This window comes from Enhydra lutris, unplaced genomic scaffold (assembly GCF_002288905.1).
Source record: "Enhydra lutris kenyoni isolate GAN:26980312 unplaced genomic scaffold, ASM228890v2 scaffoldscaffold13, whole genome shotgun sequence".
NCBI classification, from domain to species: Eukaryota; Metazoa; Chordata; class Mammalia; order Carnivora; family Mustelidae; genus Enhydra; species Enhydra lutris.
The window spans coordinates 9,780,498-9,794,790 of record NW_019154097.1 but is presented as its reverse complement, the minus strand read 5'-3'; positions in this window follow the sequence as shown (position 1 = coordinate 9,794,790).

The window sequence follows — 14,293 nt, the reverse complement described above, 5'->3', positions numbered from 1 at the left end:
ATAGAGTTGAGGGTCTATTTCTGGGCTCTCTATTCTGTTCCATTGATCTATGTGTCTGTTTTTGTGCCAGTACCATGCTGTCTTGATGATGACAGCTTTGTAATAGAGCTTTAAGTCCGGAATTGTGATGCCACCAACTTTGGCTTTCTTTTTCAATATTGCTTTGGCTATCCGAGGTCTTTTCTGGTTCCATATAAATTTTAGGATTATTTGTTCCATTTCTTTGAAAAAAATGGATGGTACTTTGATAGGAATTGCATTAAATGTGTAGATTGCTTTAGGTAGCATAGACATTTTCACAATATTTATTCTTCCAATCCAGGAGCATGGAACATTTTTCCATTTCTTTGTGTCTTCCTCAATTTCTTTCATGAGTACTTTATAAGTTTTCTGTGTATAGATTCTTAGTCTCTTTGGTTAGGTTTATTCCTAGATATCTTATAGTATTGGGTGCAACTGTAAATGGGATTGACTCCTTAATTTCTCTTTCTTCTGTCTTGTTGTTGGTGTAGAGAAATGCAACTGATTTCTGTGCATTGATTTTATATCCTGACACTTTACTGAATTCCTGTACAAGTTCTAGCAGTTTTGGAGTGGAGTCTTTTGGGTTTTCCACATATAGTATCATATCATCTGCAAAGAGTGATAGTTTGACTTCTTCTTTGCTGATTTGGATGCCTTTCATTTCCTTTTGTTGTCTGATTGCTGAGGCTAGGACTTCTAGTACTATGTTGAATAGCAGTGGTGCTAATGGACATCCCTGCCGTGTTCCTGACCTTAGCGGAAAAGCTTTCAGTTTTTCTCCATTGAGAATGATATTTGCGGTGGGTTTTTCATAGATGGCTTTGATAATATTGAGGTATGTGCCCTCTATCCCTACACTTTGAAGAGTTTTGATCAGGAAGGGATGCTGTACTTTGTCAAATGCTTTTTCAGCATCTATGGAGAGTATCATATGGTTCTTGTTCTTTCTTTTATTAATGTGTTGTATCACATTGATTGATTTGCGGATGTTGAACCAACCTTGCAGCCCTGGAATAAATCCCACTTGGTCGTGGTGAATAATCCTTTTAATGTACTGTTGAATCCTATTGGCTAGTATTTTGGTGAGAATTTTTGCATCTGTGTTCATCAAGGATATTGGTCTGTAGTTCTCTTTTTTGATGGGATCCTTGTCTGGTTTTGGGATCAAGGTGATGCTGGCCTCATAAAATGAGTTTGGAAGTTTTCCTTCCATTTCTATTTTTTGGAACAGTTTCAGGAGAATAGGAATTAGTTCTTCTTTAAATGTTTGGTAGAATTCCCCCGGGAAGCCATCTGGCCCTGGGCTTTTGTTTGTTTGGAGATTTTTGATGACTGTTTCAATCTCCTTACTGGTTATGGGTCTGTTCAGGCTTTCTATTTCTTCCTGGTTCAGTTGTGGTAGTTTATATGTCTCTAGGAATGCATCCATTTCTTCCAGATTGTCAAATTTGTTGGCGTAGAGTTGCTCATAGTATGTTCTTATAATTGACTGTATTTCTTTGGTGTTAGTTGTGATCTCTCCTCTTTCATTCATGATTTTATTTATTTGGGTCCTTTCTCTTTTCTTTTTGATAAGTCTGGCCAGGGGTTTATCGATCTTATTAATTCTTTCAAAGAACCAGCTCCTAGTTTTGTTGATTTGTTCTATTGTTTTTTTGGTTTCTATTTCATTGATTTCTGCTCTGATCTTTATGATTTCTCTTCTCCTGCTGGGTTTAGGGTTTCTTTCTTGTTCTTTCTCCAGCTCCTTTAGGTGTAGGGTTAGGTTGTGTACCTGAGACCTTTCTTGTTTCTTGAGAAAGGCTTGTACCGCTATATATTTTCCTCTCAGGACTGCCTTTGTTGTGTCCCACAGATTTTGAACCGTTGTGTTTTCATTCTCATTTGTTTCCATGAATTTTTTCAATTCTTCTTTAATTTCCTGGTTGACCCATTCATTCTTTAGAAGGATGCTGTTTAGTCTCCATGTATTTGGGTTCTTTCCAAATTTCCTCTTGTGATTGAGTTCTAGCTTCAGAGCATTGTGGTCTGAAAATATGCAGGGAATGATCCCAATCTTTTGATAACGGTTGAGACCTGATTTAGGACCAAGAATGTGATCTATTCTGGAGAATGTTCCATGTGCACTAGAGAAGAATGTGTATTCTGTTGCTTTGGGATGAAATGTTCTGAATATATCTGTGATGTCCATCTGGTCTAGTGTGTCATTTAAGGCCTTATTTCCTTATTGATCTTTTGCTTGGATGATCTGTCCATTTCAGAGAGGGGAGTGTTAAAGTCCCCTACTATTATTGTATTATTGTCGATGTGTTTCTTTGATTTTGTTATTAATTGGTTTATATAGTTGGCTGCTCCCACGTTAGGGGCATAGATATTTAAAATTGTTAGATCTTCTTGTTGGACAGATCCTTTGAGTATGATATAGTGTCCTTCCTCATCTCTTATTATAGTCTTTGGCTTAAAATCTAATTGATGTGAGGGCACCTGGGTGGCTCAGTTGGTTAAGCGACTGCCTTCAGCTCAGGTCATGATCCTGGAGTCCCGGGTTCGAGTCCCGCATCAGGCTCCCAGCTCCATGGGGAGTCTGTGTCTCTCTCTGACCTTCTCCTCACTCATGTTGTCTCTCACTGTCTCTCTCTCAAAAAAATAAGTAAAATCTTTAAAAAAAATCTAATTGATCTGATATAAGGATTGCCACTCCTGCTTTCTTCTGATGTCCATTAGCATGGTAAATTCTTTTCCACCCCCTCACTTTAAATCTGGAGGTGTCTTCATGTTTAAGATGAGTTTCTTGTAGGCAACATATAGATGGGTTTTGTTTTTTTATCCATTCTGATACCCTGTGTCTTTTGATTGGGGCATTTAGCCATTAACATTCAGGGTAAGTATTGAGAGATATGAATTTAGTGCCATTGTCTTGCCTGTAAGGTGACTGTTATTGTATATTGTCTCTGTTCCTTTCTGATCTACTACTTTTAGGGTCTCTCTTTGCTTAGAGGACCCCTTTCAATATTTCCTGTAGAGCTGGTTTGGTATTTGCAAATTCTTTCAGTTTTTGTTTGTCCTGGAAGCTTTTAATCTCTCCTTCTAGTTTCAATGATAGCCTAGCTGGATATAGTATTCTTGGCTGCATGTTTTTCTCGTTTAGTGCTCTGAATATATCATGCCAGCTCTTTCTGGCCTGCCAGGTCTCTGTGGATAAGTCTGCTGCCAATCTAATATTTTTACCATTGTACGTTACAGACTTCTTTTCCCGGGCTGCTTTCAGGATCTTCTCTTTGTCACTAAGACTTGTAAATTTTACTATTAGGTGACTGGGTGTGGACCTATTCTTATTGATTTTGAGGGGGGTTCTCTGCACCTCCTGGATTTTGATGCTTGTTTCCTTTGCCATATTGGGGAAATTCTCTCCAATAATTCTCTCCAATATAACTTCTGCTCCCCTCTATGTTTCCTCTTCTTCTGGAATCCCAATTATTCTAATGTTGTTTCGTCTTATGGTGTCACTTATCTCTCGAATTCTCCCCTCTTGGTCCAGTAGCTGTTTGTCCCTCTTTTGCTCAGCTTCTTTATTCTCTGTCATTTGGTCTTCTATATCGCTAATTCTTTCTTCTGCCTCATTTATCCTAGCAGTCAGAGCCTCCATTTTTTATCTCATCTCATTAATAGCATTTTTTATTTCGACTTGGTTAGATTTTAGTTCTTTTATTTCTCCAGAAAGGGCTTTTATATCTCCCGAGAGGGTTTCTCTAATATCTTCCATGTCTTTTTTGAGCCCGGCTAGAACCTTGAGAATTGTCATTCTGAACTCTAGATCTGACATATTACCAATGTCTGTATTGATTAGGTCCCTAGCCTTTGGTACTGCCTCTTGTTCTTTTTTTTTGTGGTGAATTTTTCCGCCTTGTCATTTTGTCCAGATAAGAGTAGATGAAGGAGCAAGTAAAATACTAAAAGGGTGGCAAAGACCCAAGGAAAATATGCTTTAACCAAATCAGAAGAGATCCCAAATTGTGAGGGGGGAGAAAGGGGATAAAAAGAGGTTCAGAAAGAAAAAAAAAAAAGAAAGATACAATTCAAAAAAAAACAAATAAAGAAAAAATATAAAAAAGAAAAAAAATATATATATATATATTAGAAAAACTAGTTAAAAATGCTAAAAAAAACAGAAAAGGGTAAAAGTTAAAAAAATTTAGCAGAAGAAGAGAGAAAAAAAATTGAAAAAGAAAGAAAAAAAATTAACTGCAAGACTAAAGAATCATGGGGAGAAAGCCATGAGTTCCGTGCTTTGCTTTTTCCTCCACTGGAATTCCTCTGCTTTCCTTGGTATTGAAACTGCACTCCTTCTTAGGTGAACTTGGTCCTGGCTGGATTTCTTGTTGATCTTCTGGGGGAGGGGCCTGTTGTAGTGATTCTCAAGTGTCTTTGCCCCAGGCAGAATTGCACCGCCCTTACCCGGGGCAGGTCTGAGTAATCCGATCGGGTTTGCTTTCAGGAGCTTTTGTTCCCTGAGCGCTTTCCGTAGAGTTCCAGAGGACGGAAATGAAAATGGCGGCCTCCCAGTCTCCAGCCTGGAGGAACCAAGAGCTCAGGGTCCCACTCCTCAGTGCGCCCTCAGAGAACAGCGCCCAATTACTCCTGTCACCCTGGCCTCCGGCCGTGCTCCAAGCTCACCGAGCCTGCGACCGTTTCAAGGTAACCCCGAGTTGAGAGCTCATTCCTTGGCTCTGTCTCTGTAGCTGGCTTCCCCATTCTAATACCTGTAAGCTCTGCGACACTCAGACACCCCCAATCCTTCTGTGACCCTGCGGGACCTGAGGCCACGCTGATCCCGCGTGGGCTTCACCCTGGTTTAGCCTCTGGAGCGATGTCCCTCAGCGGAACAGACTTTTAAAAGTCCTGATTTTGTGCTCCGTTGCTCCGCCGCTTGCCAGGAGCTGGCCCCTCCCCCCACAGTCTATCTTCCCGTCGCTTTGGATTCACTTCTCCTCCAGTCCTACCTTTCAGAAAGTGGTTGATTTTCTGTTTCTAGAAATGCTGTTCTTCTCTTCGATCTCCCGTTGGATTTGTAGGTGTTTGCAATCTTTAGATAAGCTATCTAGCTGATCTCTTGCTACCTGAAGTAGTCTCAGCCTGCTACTTCTCCACCATCTTGACTCCTCCTCGTACATTTTGATTTCTTAAGCCAAAATGATGTCTTGCAGAATAAACACATCTTTGACATAGAGTTCATTGCCAGTCTCCACTTTTTATTAGGAAAAACTGAATACTTACTTTATCTAATTTATATATTTGATTCAGTTTACTTATCAGTAAAATGGGGATAAAATGAATAGCACCCACCAACCTCAACAGAACTATTTGAGGGTTAATTAAACAATACATAAAAATTTTTGAGCATAGTTCCTAGCCCAAACTAAGTTCTCTATAAATGAATGTTGCAAGGATGATAATGATGGTTCTCATCTTAAAATGTTTCTTGGAATACAGAGCCACAGAGATACAAGGCAATTTGATGCATAACTGAGCTAACACTACAGATCAACAGGAAAGGATGGCCTTCCCCCAAACTGGCATTGGGACAGCTGATTCTCCATAGAAAAAACAAATTTGGTCCATCTCCTCTCATACACCAAAACAAATTTCAAGTAGATTACAAACTAAAACACAAATGGCAACATTCTATAGCTTTTAGAAGACAATATAGGAGGATATTTTGTGAGCCCAGGGTAGTAAATTACTTCTTAAACAAGACACAAAAACAGTTAACTATCAAAGGAAATTACTACATTTGCCCACAGTAAAAACAAAACACAAAAACAGTTAACCATCAAAGGAAATTATTACATTTGCCCACAGTAAAAACAAAAACTTCTTCCAACATAAACAAACACAGAAACTCAGATTGTAACTTGGGAGAGGATATTTGCCACATATATAACACAATTCATTAGTATCCAGACACTTTAAAGAATACTAACAAATCAATAAGAAAAAAAAAACAATCAAGTAGAAAAATAGGCAAAAGACATGACTGGGCACTTCAGAGTGGGGAATCCAAATAGTAGGAAAGTATATTAAATAATAATTTAATCTTTTGTAAATATGGGAAAACTCAAATCTAAACCACAGCATAATACCATTTTACAACCACCAGATTGGCAAATATTAAAAACTTTAACCATATCAAATGTTGGTCAGGAAATGCAATCAGAAAACTCACATGCTCCTAGTGGGTATATAAATTCATTTTACCCATTGAAGACAATAGACAAAAGATAGTAAAACTGAAGATACAAATTACTTATAACTCAAAATCTTCCCTTAAACTCTTTCACATTTACATAAGAACACACATACAAAAGTGTTCACAGAAATGTTTATAATAACAAAGAAATGAAAACAGGGGTGCCTGGGTGGCTCAGTTGGTTAAGCGTCTGCCTTTGGCTCAGGTCATGATCCCAGGGTCCTGGGACTGAGTCCCACATCGGGCTCCCTGATGAGCAGGGAGCCTGCTTCTCTCTCTCCCTCTGCCTGCTGCTCCCCCTGCTTGTGTGCTCTCTCTCTCTCTCTTTCTCTCTCTCAAATAAATAAATAAAATCTTTAAAAAAAAGAAACGAAAACAAAGCAATAGAATAATAAATAACATTGAAGATGGGGTGAATGTTAGCTCTACAGAGCAATATGGAGCATAAGAAAATTACAGGAACACCACAGTCAGAAGAAATAAAATCTAAGAATATGTAGAATATAATTCCATTTATATCAAGTTCAAACACAGGTGAAATTAATTTATGGCTATTGGACTTCACTGACATTAATCCTTTTCTAAAGAAAGGACAAACAGTGGCTTAAACCTGGTAGCATCCTAATGTTAGCCATCATTAATGATGTCCAGAACAGCTACAAGATGCTTGTCTGTTTAGTTCTTCATAGTTTCTGTATGGTCCCTTACAGTTTATAAAGTACCTTTACATGAAGTGATCTTCACAGCATCATACCTCTTTACAGATGACTAACAGGCTAGAAATGTGACATGAATCAAGCTCACACAGCCATCTGAGGGGCTGAGTATCCTTCAGACTCTGTCTTCTAACTCTGAAGTCCCCTCTACTAAGCTGCCAGAATCTTAGTTTGACAAAGGGATTTGCCATCCACAAATAGGGGATGAGGCCCTTACACTGGAAGCAATGACAGTCCCAGTTCTCTTCCAACACCACTGGCTCAGGAGACCCACTAGTTCTCATCAGAGCTAAGTACACAGATCTAGTCCTGCGGTGCACAGGGGGGAAGGCTGCACTCTGATCCAGAGAAGCCCTGAGAACAATCTTTAGACCAAAGCCATCTGGGAACATTTTCAGTAAGCATGAGTGTTAGGGCAGTATTCCCAGGAGGTCTTGATTCCCTTTCCCTGTGTCAAAGAAACAGAAACGCATATCATTACAACAGTTTATTTCTCAGGCTACCAGACAAATGTGCAATTGTCTCTGGGATATTTTGAGCCTGCCTCCCAGATTTTAGGCTCTCTCAGAGACAGAAAGGACCTTGGGGTTTCCAAAGTAAATAACAGGTATGCTTAATTATTTAGAGTTAATTTATAGCATGGGTAGGATTAAAAAAAAAAGTTAGGGGGAACTGCATTACAATGACCCTGGCTTTTATTTTCCCTAAACAAAGAACTACTTCTTTTGGTGTCATCTTTATCTGAAGGGTGATCAAATTTCCTACTCTGTCCTGGGCAGTTCTGCTCTATTCCTGCTATCCTGCCATAATTACTAATCGTGCCTGCCTTCACAGTCAAAGAGGCCCAAATTGGACAATAAATTAATCACACTATTTATCCAAGACCACCATTTACATGTGTATTTATGTCACTCAACAACCACCTATTGAACACCTACCGTGTACCAGAATCTATGTTATAGGTCAGGATTACAAAGTGGAAAAGGCCTTTGCAAGATATTTACAATCCAAGACAACCCATAATCCATGAATGGAACAATCAATTGAATTAATCATTCATTCATTGAAGCAACTGGTCTTCTTTAACAAAGTTTATTATCTTCACCTAAAACCTGGGAATACAGTGCTATGCAGATGAAAACGGTTCCTACCTTCATGAAGTTTAGAAGTTTCGAGACTAATGGAAAAGATAGACAATTACATGAAAATAACTAGAAATGTGGTAAATGGGAAAGCATACTATTCTATAAACAGCCCTGAAGAGGTGATGGTAGAATTCTCTTTTGGGAGAATATTGCTGTTATATTTAGAAATACTTTTTTTCTTTAAAGATTTTATTTATTCATTTGACAGACAGAGATCACAAGTAGCAGAGAGGCAGGCAGAGAGAGAGGAGGAAGCAGGCTCCCTGACTGAGCAGAGAGCCCCATGCGGGGCTCGATCCCAGGACCCTGGGACCATGACCTGAGCCAAAGGCAGAGGCTTTAACCCACTGAGCCACCCAGGCACCCCTAGAAATACTTTTTATAGGGATTCTAGCCTGGCTTTAATGGAAGTTTTAAAAAAGAGGAGCTATTCTTTTTTGTAGTGTACCTTTGTATAAGGGTTGTCTTTCTTGGGTTCATGGATTTATTCTTTAAATATATTCAAAGAAATGGTCATTGAGCATCAGCTTCTAGGTATAGAATGGTGAAGGGTGCAAAAAGAAATCTTTGCCCATAATGAGCTTACAGTCTTGTGTAGGGATTAAGCTACCTGGTTGATGAATACCTAAAGGGTCTATAGATTTATTCTTTCATTCATCTGTTTATTCAACAAGATAGTCACACACTGGGTAAAATGTCTAACAGGAAAGTTACATCTGATGCCCAACTTTAGTGGGTTTTTTTTCCCCTTTCTCCCTCTTGAATTACATCAAGTTATCCTCAGATCCTCACTAAGTATGTCAACCACTATTCAGGGCTGGGTTTGAATCTGCATCTGGACTAAGAGGTAACATATGGCAACATAGACTCAGAAATATTTATAGCAGTCAGATGTTTGCAGAGGGGCCCTGAGTTTCCTTTAGGAAATACTTAGTATTAAGATACTACATAAAAGAGTGACCTCACAGGTCTGAAAAATCTAAGGACACTCAAATTTTAGAAATACATATGAAATATTATTATATTATAATGAGTATTAATTATATGCTGATTATATATATTAATTATATATATATGATTTGTTTATTTATTTGAGACAGAGAGAGAGAGGATGGGCAGAGAAAGAGAGACTCCCAAGTAGACTCCTTGATGAATGCAGAACCCATCGTGGGGCTTTCTCCCAGGACTCTGAAATCATGACCTGAGCCAAAATCAAGGGTAGGACACCTAACCAACTAAGCTACCCAGGTGCCCCTCAAATTATATTTTGATGGGGGAGATGCATGACATTATATAAGTAATCACTGAAGCATTAACCCAATCTAAATGCATGCACATTTTTCTCAAAAGTCTTAACTTGGATAAATCCTCAAAGGAGTTCATGACTGCCATCACCATCTCACACCATACAAAAAAAAAAAAAAAAAAAGTCAAGAACCATTGGTAAAGAATTAAACACACACACACACACAACTATAACACAAATCAGCAACTCTTATAACAAAGGAATGCACAAAGTTCCAGCTGCAAGCAAGGCAAAGCACAAGTGGTGATGGATAAAGAATGTGTATTTCTTAAGGTTTCACTTACTTCGATGTATTTTTTTGTACACACAAGTATTGCATAGGGCCTCAAAACACAGGTTTGAGGGTCAGGCAGACCTGTGTTTAAATCTTCCTTTACCACTATTTAGCCATGTGACTTCGGGTGAATTACTTTGCATCACTAAACACAATACTCTTGCCTATAAAATGGGGAAATAATAGTCTTTACTGTGGGCTCTAGCCATGTCCCTATAGTCCTAATAGTGTGATTCTAATTCTAAGGGTTAAATGATAAAGAACTTAGGAAAGCATCTACTATTCAAAGTGCTCAATAAATGTGAGCTACCATTACAACCACACACACACACACACACACACACACACAGAGAGAGAGAGAGAGAGAGAGAGAACAGAGTAAATTATTTCTAACAAACTGTCTTAGCATTTATCCCATAGATTATCGGAATGTAACTCCTTAAAATTCCTTAATGCTAGCATATAAAAATGCATCCTCCAAATTCATTCCCATAATAATCGTAGTATTAGTATTTCTGGTGGTTGAAAGCAATGATGTATTTTAACCAGATGAGCTGAGTGGAGTGTGAAGAGTTGAGAGTGCAAAATTTATACAGGGTGAGCCGTTCAAATACTACCTAGAAAATGCCATCCTGGGTTTTTTTTCACAAATAAAAAGAAAATAAGTGATTAAAAGGTAAACATAATTCTTATTCCTTTCTTAGGTCTAGCCTTCATCTTAGGTCAAGCTTAGGTCCCCTTAGCTTGCCATGGTCTGGAGGTGAGAATGGTTTTGCACTGCAAAAACGGTCATTGTCACCACAAAGGTGAGATCTCATCTCACTTTCCATGCGCACCATGCATTAAGCTGGATTTCTTTACCTTTCTACCTTGCTGGGTCCTAAATTTCTTCAACGATCCATTTAATAACCCAGTTTTTGCAAATCTATTTTTAGATATTGCACATATGAAAAATACCTACAACGTGACTCTTGTAAAGGAAGGAAAGAGACCCTCTGCCCAGGTGTGGTAACAGGGAAAGGAGTCATCAGCCACATTTTCCCCAACATAACTCTCTTATTTTCCTGCACTGTTCTGAGAAAGAAATAATCACCAGTCCCAGTGACTGGGTCAAAGAAACAATTTATTATGGGTCATTAGTGGGAGATGCTCGTTCTATTCTGTGCACCTAGGCTCTGTAACTGTGTCAAGGGAAATGGGGGGAGGGGGGTACTTTCTGGCGAGCATATTTTTTTTAGTCTATTTGCATTTATTGCTGCTTCATTTTTTTCCCCCATCAGAACTACTTTCTCTTGACTGTGTAATATATGTCAGAAATCAGAAACCAAATCCTTATTCCTAGTCAATATTTAGGCCATAAATGTCTACCTAGCAGCCCATCACAATGTCACAGACAAAAAGAGAAGCAAATGCAAAGGACATCAGGCTGGAAGGGACTTTAGAGGATCTAATTCAACTTCCTCCTCATGATAGTTTTCACAGGGGTTTGATTGTTGCTGTTAAAGGTTTTCTGTTTGTTTGACTACCTACTCTGTCCTAGGCATTATGCTAAGCACTCTACGGCTTGTCTCTTTTAATACTTACAAGAAATCCCAAAGCTACTACTGTTAGACTCATTTTATAGGAAACTGAGGCTTGGAGAAATTAAGTAATTTGCCCAGGGCCAAAGAACTAGTGAACAATGCCTTTAGGGTTTTAACCCATGGCCGAGAAATGCAGGTTCTGCCTTGGAGCAAGTATGGTCAAGAAGGTTTTTAAACCCTCATTCAGGCAAAACAGAAACTACCAAACTTCTGTTGTCTCATCATCAAGATTGCCTTCTCATGTCTCATATTTTAAAATTGCCCAGAGACTCAAATTAATGAGCCAAGGCCACAGAAGTACCCAGTGGCACAGCCAGGATGGAATTCAGGACCATTTGTTAATCATTCAAATTAAGTGGATTTTCCCCTACTTTAGAAGGGACTAACTGCTTCCTGAGGTCTCACACTTCTGTATCCCCCTCCCTTTCTGATGGTTCCACCTAACTGCCCTTCATTTGAGTCTCTTCTTTTGCCCATTCCTCAATTGTTGATCCCTGGGGTTCTTCTTCCTTAACCTCTGTGCTCATCCCTCTTCTCACCAAAATCTGCCTCATTACCTTGAGTGTAGTTATCACTGACCAGTCATCTCCAAATTTCTGTCTGTGGCTTGAACTGTCCCTAGAGCTCCAGACCCAAATACAACAATCCCCTTCTGAATGTTTAGGAAGCGCCTAAACGGATGGTGTCCAATACCAAGTACTTCCTCTTAATCCTTCCTCCTCTCCTACCCGGTCTCTCGCAGTCGTTCCATCTGATACTCATGACCTACCAGTGCACAGGTCCATAAGTCCTGTCGGTATTTATCCCCTCAAATAGCTCCTGTTTGTCCCTTACTTTCCACTGCATTTGTTACGGTGTAAGACCTTACCATCGGTCATGCATAGATGCTGCAGTAGACTTCTCCATTTGTGATCTATCTTCCACTCAGGCTCCAGAGTGATATTTCTAAATATAAACTGATCACATTCATTCCCTGCTTTAAACCATGTATTGATTCTCTATCCTGACTGGGAGAGAGAGAGGAAAAAAAAAGGTTTTCTGTTTGTTTGACTACCTACTCTGTCCAAAACACCATGTTCTATATCATGGCCCAGAAGCATCGCCACGATCTTGCTCTCTCAGAACACTCCAGCCTCAACCCTCTGCTCCCACTTCATATTCTATTCTAGAAATCCCAAACTACTTGTGGTTCTCCAAACACGTCAAGCCATTTAATATTTTATGCTTTTGCCTATTCTGGATCCTCTTATAGAAATACATCCTCCATTGACCTCTTCCTGTCATCTCAGAATGTTCCTCAACAGCTTTTCAAACAGACCTCACATGTCATCTCTTCCACCCACATGTCCTCCTCTGGGATCATTTCTTCTGTTCCTGATATACTATTATTGCTTGTGCATCCTTGTTCCTTATCCACTCATTTCTTCATTTCCCACAATGTATGGTAATTATTTGTATAGATGTCTATCTAGTCCTATAGACAATGAATCCCTTTAAGTATAAAACACATACACACCTTCTAGATGTTTTATCTATTTAGGTGGCGCTCACACTCATTCAGCAATTCCACATACCCTCAGATTTTATGCATGCTTGTTCAGTTATTTTCACAAAGATCTGATTCACTGACATCCTACACACATCATTCAATGTTATATATACTTGTGTAGAGGTCATAATATTTATTCGGTTGATGTTAAGTGCCCTGATTAACATATACATGAACACATATGTGATCTCTAAGTGAACACATGTAACATTTAAGGGGCACTTAACTGTTACACATAGTTGTTACTCATACTTAAAACAGTGGTTCTCAAAATGTGGTGTAGTAACTTCAATATCATGAGAATGCCATATTCTTGAGCTTGACCCCAGATCTTCTGATTCAGAAACTCTGGGGTAAGCTCCCAACAATCTGTGTTTTAACAAATCCTGTGGGTGATTATGATACATGGTCAAGTTTGAGATCGACTGACTTAAATGTTACACATACTCATTCAGATGTTTTACCTGTTGGCTCAGATCATCACATCCTTCCTAATGCAGGTGATACACATGTTCACTAAAATGTGACACATATTCACTTTTTTGAAAAAATGTATTCACTTAGATAGTAAACAGTTCAAACATTACACACTGATATTTAGGTGTGCTTGTGCTTATTCAAGAGTCGCACCTGAGACATCACAAACCCTCATCAGACAATACACATGCACGCTGAGATGACACACATTCACCGGGTCGTTGAAAATGTTTACTTAAATCTTATGTATGCTAACCATTCACTCTGCTCTTCCACAGCCACGTGTGTTAGACGTGACACATCCTTTTTCAGAAAATGCTCATGCTCACTTGGATCTTCACATGTTCGTATGTGTCTCAGAGTGCCCACAGGTGTTTCACAAACCTACTCTGATGTTACGTGTGCTTATCCAGATCACACACCCTGAACTAGACGTCCTTGGGATTAGTCTGCTGCATGCTCCTCGCTCAGATGTGGCCTTCCATACCCTATATGCACTGTTAACCAACCGATGCTAAAGATGAAGGGGCATCTACTGGTCTGGCTATTTCCCATCTTGACTATGGTGTTCTCTTTAGAAAGGTCTCTCTCTGTTTGGTCTTCTATGGCACCTGGCCTCTCCGGATGCTGTTGGTGTGTCACTCCTTTTGCAGAATGTGCTGGCCCACCAGCTGCCTCACTGCTTTTTGTGATCTTTGGGGGAGCCCAAGAATGCCATTGTTTACACAGAATTTATATCAGTTTGCCAAATTAAAATACCCTCATCTGCTTGGGGAAAGTTGTTGCAGCAACTATAAGCCTTTCACTGTATCTGAATGTGCTTTTAACCACATCTTCTGTCATCTTTGGCAACCCACAGTTATATACCTCTGAGGCACTCCATATTCATTCATTTCAGGGACACTTTTGATTGGCTCTACTTCATAATTCTACAATTGCCTTGGCCACAATCAATAAAAGACACTTGTACAG